The sequence below is a fragment of the Misgurnus anguillicaudatus genome, chromosome 10 (assembly GCF_027580225.2).
Source record: "Misgurnus anguillicaudatus chromosome 10, ASM2758022v2, whole genome shotgun sequence".
NCBI classification, from domain to species: Eukaryota; Metazoa; Chordata; class Actinopteri; order Cypriniformes; family Cobitidae; genus Misgurnus; species Misgurnus anguillicaudatus.
Window position 1 is genome coordinate 4,717,358 of NC_073346.2, and position 10,229 is coordinate 4,727,586.

The window sequence follows — 10,229 nt, forward strand, 5'->3', positions numbered from 1 at the left end:
CTTTAAACGCTTGCAAACGCAAGGCGCGACGCACTGCCTTTTTTTAAAAAAAAAGAGCAGTGCAGCGCGGCTTTTCATATTGCTAAGCAACCACCGAGTCAGCTGTCTTGTCAATCAAATATTGAAGCGTGAGCGCTCTTTTGCTGTTAACTGTCATATTAGCAGAAACTTTAAAAAGAGGGCGCTTGCTCTGACCTTGTTTGAGGATAAGAGGAGCACAAACACGCAGGAGAGAGTGAGCGAGTGGAGTCCGGTTCTTCAAAGCAACTGTAAACTTCCCTCGCCACAACGTAAGGCCCGCCTCTCCCCTCATTCGATTGGACAATGGAAGACGCGAATGACGTCAGGCGCTCCTCCGCTCTCAGCGCTCCTTCAAAAATGCGTGCGCGGCAGGCGGCAGAAAACCGCAAGGCGCTCGGCGCGCATAAACAGTGCGCAAACGTGCCCTGCCCATAGAATATCATTCAAAAAAGGCGCCTGCAACTGCCATAAACGCTTTTGGTGTGACTGAGGCCTAAGAGTTCCTTTCACTGGAAGTGATTGGAACACCTGAATTCAATCATTTGGAAGGGTGTCCCAAAACCTTTGGCAATAGTGTATATTAATATATGCTTGAATACAAATAAGACCAAACTACTGTTTATAACCATATACAAAGTGCAGTTTGCGAGCATGTAAGCTATAAAACTTTTTTGCATAAAAGTGTGGGCAAAATGAATAAATGTAGGCCTAGGCTAAATGTACATGTGACCCTATTTTTTAGTATGTTTTTTGTATATTTTACCAAAATAATTACAATTATTTATAAGTAAGTTTATACAAATTTTAAAATACATTTTTGATACATTTTTGCAGTGTATTCTGGCATATTTTTTGTATAAAAATTTTGGCCAAAACAATGAAAGTAAAAAGTCACATGTTTGTCAAATACACTGTAAAATTTTTTGTTAAAAACGGTTATTTTCTGGCAGCAGGGGCGCCAGAAAATTACTTTCAAATAACAGGAAAAAACTGTGATGTAAAAGACTGTTTGACTGTATAATAACGAAACAAAAACAGTTTATATCTAGAATTTTACATAAGATATTGTGTATTTTTACATCCTTTAAATGTGTAATGAATGATATTTACTTGAATAAAAACAGTCAAAATACAGGTAAACACGGCAAAAATTCTGCCTTTTCATGTTTAATGAATGATATTTACTTGTATAAAAACAGTCAAAACACCTACAAATACGGGAAAACACGGCAATGATTATGCTGTATTATGTTTAACAACGGATATTTACAGTCAAACTACCTTTAAATATAATTAAATACTGCGTAACACAATAACCTTAAAAGGACAAAAAAAGTCATTGTTTGTTGGGTTTTATAATGTAATTGGAAATTGGATCTTCTTGCTGTGAGGCAATCAACAAATCTGTTAGTGCATGGGACATTTTAAATAAGAGATGTGTAAGAGAAAGTGAATTGATGTGTACTGTATCAGTGTTAACTGTTACTTTACCTTTCTTTTTGCTGCAATGAACAGAGTGGATGTGTCTTTGCATTTACCTGTTTAAATGCACCCCTTCCACCAATCAGAGTCAAATGTTCAGGCAGATCTGTGGTGGCACGGAGACAAACAATGTATAAGCTTTGTAGAATACAAATAATTATCTAAAACAACATACATAAAAAGTTTACAACATGGAAACAACACAACATGAAATCAGAAATGTAACATGTATCATCAGTTACATTATGATTTACATTAAAATTTGTAAATCTCTTAATACAGTCTATCTCAAAACAGCTTTTTCCCATTTTGGCGCGTTTTCACTGTGTTTTCGCTGATTTCACACTGTGCTCAAATGCTGCCGCTCTGTCTTTTGCCACTCAGTGGGTGTAACCACAGTCCCTCTCGTCGACGGGGACGTCATGTGCATACTCACTATACAGGCACAGTAAATCTGATTCACCTGTGTTATCTCCTTAGTTTGTTGTTGTGGTGCGCTTCCAACATGTGCATGGGTCCCTTTGCCGGGGTGTCCAATCTGATGCCTGTTCGATTGCCCTGAAAATTGCTTTGTCATATTTCGTTTCCATTAGTTTTTAGCTAATTTCTAAATTGCAGTGTAGAAGTTTTTATTAAGTGCAATAGATTAAATCGGTGGTTCTCAACTCCAGTCCTCGGACCCCCCCTCCCAGAATGTTTTAGATGTCTCCTGTTATGAAACACCTGATTCCACTCTTTCCAGAATGTTTGAACGTTTCCTTAGTTAACACACTAACAAGCTGATGAACTGAATCAGGTGTTTTATATATGGAGACATCTAAAATATTCTGTTGTTATAGTGCAACAGAACTTGAAATAATATAAATAATTTGGTATAACAGTCTTTTTTTCATGTGGGTTAATTTATTTTTTTAAAAAAGCAAACGCATTAAACAATGTAAAGCAGAGCATAACTTTAATATGAGGTTGTTTTTCTTCCTTTGCCTTTTTCTTTTTCTCTTCAGCTATAAGGTACCATTTTTATGCCTTAGTTTACTTAAGCCTACCATCGCAACATCACTAAAATAAGTCTTGTTTTATGTAATGTGAACCTTACGTTGTTATACGATACTACATTACCCATAATCCCAAACATTACATTCAAAGAATGTGCAATAAGATGTCTTTGACACCTGCAAGCGCGTCATTAACATTATGCAAATTAGCCCACCCTATTTGTAATGTTTTCTGTCTTTATTTATTCTGATGTTTTGTATTTATTGTCACTTTACTATCAAACTCAGTGTGGATAGTTTATCCTGTACAGAGTAAATCTCTGTATTTTTTCACTCACCGTTTTTGTGATTCTTATGTTAATCAGTGAGGTCCCTGAGCATGTGGCGTGTATTATCAGTTGATTGCGTCTACTCGGTTAGACCAATGGCAAATATAGTATAAGCAAGTATAACTAACTTTTAGGAGTATTTTATGTTGTTTACTCTGGTTTACAAAAATGCATAACTGCCTCACTGATTGCCCAATAAGCTTTTTACAAGTTCAATTGCCACCTTTGTGGTTCCCTCCTTTTAAAAAAATGTCATCATACCTGTGCCTAACAACGATCTATCTGCGCACGACCGAACTTCTTCCAAATTAGCTGAACCGTCTGGGGGTGGAGTCGCCATTCGCTGGGGCGCGCAGCTCGGGAAAGCGCATCTGCCGCTGTATTGAGTATACCCGGGATGTCACGAAGGGACCTCAGATGCTTCTGACTCCAAAGGTGGAGATGACGAGCGAGATGCGACAGGTGACGAGAGCGCAAACCGCCTTGACAGTTGATAAACGCAACGGTCGGAGCGTACTAGTACATCCTTTCCTCGCAGCTCCGTAGCGAAGTGTACATGTCCCAGATATACAGCCCACAACTTGCGGTAATTGATATGCCAGTGCAGCTGGGGTGCTGTCCACACCCCTGAAGCTGCAAGCCCGTCGTATGTGGCTGCCCAGCCCGTGTCGGATGCATCTGTGTGAACAACAGCATGTTGGGAGACCTGTCTCATGGACACACCGGTCCTGAGAAACGCGGGGTCTGACCACGGGGGGGATGTTAGGCGACACGCAGGTGTAATGGTTATGTCACACGTCGGGGCTGGCTGCTGCTTTAATTAAGCCACGCCCCTTTAACTTCCACCTCGAGGAGGTCCCCAAAGCCAACCCAATGACCAGACAACACAAGTGCACTTAAGTATAAAAGCATAAACTTTATTTAAATTAATTTAAATGAATTTGGGAAATGGGGAGGGGGAAGGGATTTAAAACTAAACTCTTTGTTCTGCCCTCCAGGTGGGCCATAGTCGGAAGAGTAAAAAGGGGAGGGGAGGCAGATGGGGCCAAGTGTCCGGGATCCAGGACACTGCGGGGAATGTGGGACTCAGGCTCCTCCGCCTGGTTTTAGGTTCCCGTGGCGCCCTCCTCTTCCTCCTGGGGGCAGAATGAACAACAGATAAGGGTTGGGCTTGTAAAACTTCCTTCTTTACGTACCCCTTTTTCAAATGACACCGTATCTCTTCAGTACGTGGTGCTGGGAGTTGATTGTCGTGAGCGTTCCTTTGACTCACGTGTATGTCTCTTCTCTCCCTCTTTGCAGGCTGCCGCTAGAACACAGAGATCGGTTAGTTATACTGCGATGGACTCCCTCTCACCTTTTCTGCTTGAAACGACGTACAGTAAGTACGGTGCAGGTAAGTTTTCCTCGTTCTCTTTCTCTCTCTTCCTCTCCACAGGATGCGGGCTGGGACACAAAGATCAGTTATTCAGACTGCTGGTTTCTCTCACCTTTCCAGCTTGAGACGACATACAGTAAGTACGGTGCAGGTACGTTTTCCTCGTTCTCTTTCTCTCTCTTCCTCTCCACAGGATGCGGGCTGGGACACAAAGATCAGTTATTCAGACTGCTGGTTTCTCTCACCTTTCCAGCTTGAGACGACGTACAGTAAGTAAGGTGCAGATAAGTTTTCCTTATTCGCTTCCCTTGTTCTACTCCACACAGTAACACTCTCGGTCAGATGACAGTCACTTTATATAGACATTGTATTTGGATGAAATGTGGTGGACTTACAGTGACCGGGCTCCCTCGATTTGCCAGATATTTCGAGACCCTTTAGCGATTGAAACGTCAGGGGCAAAACCTCCCAACGGCTGCTGCGGCTGCAGAGGGGAAAACGCTACGCTGTCTCACAGAGCCAAGCGCTGCCCTCTCCTCTCCACTTCCTAGACTGTAGAGCACTGGACAGGGGCGCCCCTTTGAAGAGGCCTCGGGACAGACGGGATCTACTCCACCTCACTCTGCAACAATAGGCGTTATATATGTACAAGCAGCATTAATCCTTAGTTGTACTCACACAGCCTCTAGCCGTCCAACTCTTCACCACCACTCTGCGGAACAACCCCAATACAAAGATGACTGCTGAAGAACACCACAGTAATACTGCACATCCAGAGCTCACTCACAACATATGCCAGGTAATAACAACTGAAACCGGCAGCCTTTTTGTTCTCCCACGGCGAGTTTAGTGAAGGTGGGGGTTTTCTGACAATACACACACAGCAGTACACAGCACCACGTCAAAGTGAAATTTCCACAACAACACTGACTCACCCACCCCACTCAAAGTGAACATTTAGGCGCCCCGGCGAGGAGCAGATGGGGCACTCGGCACTGGGGGTGAGATGCAGGTCTCTTGCGCCGGGGCATGATCTGAGCGATCGCTTCCGTCTGCTTCTGGGCGTCACAGTCGCCTGCGCTGTCACCATCGTAGCGCGGAGAGCCAATTCAGTGGCAGCCCGGAGCTCCGAGAGGACAGGCGAGTCGTGTCCTCCTTCGTGCAGATCCCTCAAGGGCTTTGCTCGGTGAACCTGCAGCAACGCCATTGCGTGCAGGGCTGAAGCCGCCTCTCCGCATGCCTGGTGGGCTGCTCCCGTTAAACTGGACGACTGTCTGCAAGCACGGGAGGGGAGGGTTGGGCGGTCCTTCTAGGAGGGAGCGGTGGCCGGACACAGCGGCATCGCGAGGGACCCACGGGAGGGATCGCCGTATAACCCTTAGTGGCTCCGCTGGTGAGGGAGGTGAGGCCACAATCTGGTCGAAAACGGCGACTTCCAAGTTCTAGTCAGCTCCTCCTGCACCCCGGGGAAGAATGGCACTGGAGGAGAGGGCTGTGAAGCCCGGGCAGCTCCGAAGAACTAATCATCCAGACAGGACGGTTCGGGCTGAGGGGGATTAACCCACTCTAACCCTACGGTCTCCGCCGCTCGAGCGAGCACGGCCACCATCTCTAGATCGAACTTCCGCGTCGCAACCCGACCAGAGGGAGGAAGGGCGTCGGGATCCACGTCATAGGAAGGGGGGCCCACTCTCGGATGTTGCGGTTGCTGTGGACCCGGAGGGAGGCACAACAGATTCTACAGACATCATAGAACACGACGCTGCAGTCTCCATTGGGACCTCTACCGGCTGTGGACGAGGAGGCTGAGCACAGTGATGTGGAGGTCATCCTTTGAGAGCCTCACAGCCGCACCGTGGCAATGCTCAACACTCGCAGGACGCGGGTTGCGTTTTTCCCGGAGGAAAGACAACCGTCTCTGCAAATCCACAAGGGACATGCTCTCGCAGTGAGAACACTCACCCTCAGCAAACACTGCCTCCACGTGCTCGATGCCCAAGCACGAGAGACAACACTCGTGACCGTCCATCGGACCCATGTATTTGCCGCACCCAAGATCGCACGGACGAAAAGCCATCCTTAAAAGGACGCTGATCTCCGAATATACGAGAGAGTGGCTGCCTTTAACAAGGCACAAAGCTCTCCGTATCACTCTTTTAGGGAAATTCACTCAGATGCTCAGTTGATGATGCGCACAGGGGAAGGCAACGCACACACTAAACTCAAAACAAAAAAGATGCAGAGCCGTGGAATACTGCGAAGCGTCCGCTGTGGTACTGCTAGTCCAACCAACTTCAGCAATCGATCACAACAGAGTAGCTTCTCAGTAGCAGATACTGCCGGCTTTCGAAGCGAAAAAGTTAATTTCCATATTTGCACCTGCTGCTTATATATGCACCCCTTTGGCGCCAGCATTATGCAAATATCTCAATGCCAAGTTCATTGGCATTTTAGTAGTACTTGAAGCAGATTGGTCTCTCTAAGCGAGTTCCCAATTCTTCGGTCACGACGTGACGTCGTAGTGACCGACTGAAAGGGAACAATAAACACTCTTGCCTAATGACTATCGTCAAGTTGCCTTAACGTCAATAGTCATGAACTTCTTGGGCCTCATTTCCAAATGTATTGAGAGTGCCTATTTGGATGAGGTAGAGCAGTGTTTCCCAACATGGGGGCCGGGGGCCTCAGCAGATTTCCAAGGGGGCCCCAAGATGTCTTAAAATTATTAAAAATTGGACAAAACAAGCATTAAAATATGTTAAAAGAAGCAAAAATGAAGATGTTTCTTTGTTTTTTTGGCCATTTTAGTAGCAAAAATACATCTGTATACTGATAATATACTGTCTATTCATTCCAAGCTCCATTTAATTTTATGTGAAAAAATTGAGTGAGTGCGGGGCCTTTAAATATTGTTGTGGGGAACTAGGGGCCCTTGAAGTGAAAAAGGTTGGGAACCACTGAGGTAGAGAAATTTAATATCATGGTGCCAGGACAATTGTCTATTTCGTGAGAAACACGTTAATTACAGTATACTGTTCTGTAACTATTTTTTTACTCTGTCCATGGAGCTGACATTACTTTCATTTCACTACTGGTTATATATTCTCTATATAACTGAGTATGTGACAAATGTATACATTGAATCTTTGCACCTTACGAGGAGTCCAATACTGTGGTACTGTGTAGTCTAATTTATTGAAAACACAAGGCTCACAATAAAGTCACATAGTAGTTAGTGAAAAGGAAACTATAAAAAACTATATGTATAAAAGTATGAAAGACAAAGATGCATTACTAAGAAAATAGAAAATGGCAACCTGTACAAATTAACAAATGAGTATACTTCACTTTACAGTAGGTACTTTTTTACAGATCTCTGATCATCTGTGACATTTGTGGTGTCAGAAATTGACATAACTGTTAAAATATTTCACTTCTTAAAAGGCATAATTAGAACTGAATATTTATGATTACTTTGTTAAAATCATTTAGAATCTGTTTAAAAACAGATTATTTAGGGTAGTACATTTATACAGAATTTCTTTGTAAAATCATGTTGTCTTTGTAAAATACACATTTTATTAAACAGTATATTCTTGTGATTTGAAGACACGTATTCTGTCATGTAATAAACAAAGAAAACATTGTAAAATTCATTTCCCCAAACTGTAAATAAAATATGTTTTGGGCCCCTGTATTTTAACAGTGTTTTCATATGAAATAAATGACATTTTCTATAAAATATGCCAGCTTTAATATCAATCTATTATGGAAAAAAAAAACATTACTGGAGTAATGGGAATTTAAAGATTAAAATATTTAACATTGCCGATTGCCTTTCGGCTTTCTTCTCACACAAAGATCAAAAAGTGTGCTAATCCATAGAGCACAAATCATAGAAAATGCATCACAGCAGAGAATTAGGACAAACTAATTTGCACTATTTGTCTCGCATATACACACATATGCTCACAGTGCTGAGCGTTGTCTGAGAAACAGGATTAATAGCCTCTAAATAACAGTCACTCACAAAAAGGGCTTAGATGCACTCCAATTACTGTTGTGCCAATTCAGAGGAAAATACATTCTAAAATGAAAACATACACATTAGAACTAGAACATTGGGAGGAGTTGAAATGTTTTGAAAAGTTTAAAGATTTTAATTAATATATACATATTTTAGATTTTTAGTTTACCTTTTACTTTTTTACTTTGAACATCTGCAAACACCTGCTGTCATGTCTCAGCATCAGGCTCTGGGAGTCTGTCAGTAAATACACCGGGGGCCATTTTTGTGTCCATTTGCGAGCTCACAGTAATTCATCTCTCCTCTCTGCTCTGTCTGCTTAAATTGGCTCTCCAATTAAGTTTTGCCCCACAGACTTGTCAAGACCCTGACCTTGCTCATGGACTTTACACTCTTTATAGGACCTGAAGGAGCAGCTGAAATCTTTGAATTAATTCATTTAAAGATACACTTCACAATTTATCCAATGATAAAATCCACCCAGTCTCTGAACCTTCTTGTACTCTGTAGGCTGGAGCTGTCATTTATCATCCAAAAAGAGGGGGACGAAATGGACCATAAAAAATTTTTTGTTTTCTTCAACCTGCATATTCTGGTAATTGATCAAATCAATGGGGCTTTATACACCTGGTCACTTCATGCGTTTTCTCTGTTCGGATAGCTATCCGTTCGTAAAAAGACCAGGTGTAAATGCCCTCCGAAACGTTTTTTTTTTTAGACGGATTTAAATCCGATTGCTCAAACCACTAAAGGAGGTGGTCTGGGACGCATTTCAGATGAAACTGGCCAAGTGGAAATACATCTGGTTGATGAAACCACATCTTTTAGCGCATAACTCCTCCCAAACGCAAGCACGCCACCCAGAAGTTAGCCGTCAAAGAGGCAAACAAACAAAGACGACATTGGCGCTTGTTGCTTTATGGAGCGACGACAGCGGGTAAAAAAGCTTCCTATAATCAATAAAAGAGTCTAATGACAAACTCAAATGATATTAAACAAAGAAATAAAACTTTAAGAGAGAGTTTTGTGAAAGCTTTTCCCGTCATGGACCTGCATTAAATCACTGCGCTGTCACTCTCCTGATGCGCGTCCTCTGCCCAACATACAGTACAACATACAGTAAGTGCTGCGTATTGTTGCATAAACGTCATCTTAAGTTTTTTAAGGTGGAGTAATAAATAGTGCATTTGCATTTTGGGCAGGGGTAAAAGATCGGATTCATATCCGTTTTGCCAAGACGCATTAATGTGGCCAAATGTAAATGGAACAGTTTTAACAAATCAGATAGCTATCCGATCAGAGAAAACACATGAAGGGACCAGGTGTAAAAAGGCCAGATGAGGCGGACGTATGGCCGGTTGCGGATCCTTAAATGGTGTGCGTCGTTCCACATGATGCGAACGGGACTCCGACACACGCACCCATTGTTCTAGAGCCTCCTGAACAGATGACCCGGTGTCAAGGGTAGCTGGCGTAGATTATTACGACAGACCTCTGGCAAGGGAGATTGGGCTAGCCAAACTTGGCGTTGTGCGTATGCGAGGAGGCCCAGGGCTCTCCTGCAGTCACCGGCTATAGTGCCAAGAGCCTGGAGAGAGGCGTCCATTAAGCTAGCCACTGTGTCATCATGGTTGGCGAAATCCAGGGACGAATGTAATGCCAAAAGCAAATGCCCCATTGAGTTGCCAATACGCCCCAGTCTGGCCACTGTGTTATATGTCTTGACCAGTACGTCGTCTGTACGTCTGCACTCTTTGTTAGGACAGCGTACATCCTGTCGCAGGGCTTCATCTGGCGAGACGATGAGAGAAGCCCCACAGGGCTCCAAAGAAGCATCGAACCGAGCCCTACTGTGTCAGGTGTGGACATGTCTGCCAGCATGTGGGTAACACGGTCAGGCCGAAACGACAACGCTGATTGAAAAGCAGCTGATACTACCTCCGTAAAATCTTTGCAGTGCGGCAGACGTGCATCCTTTACTCCAGGTACCGAGCGGC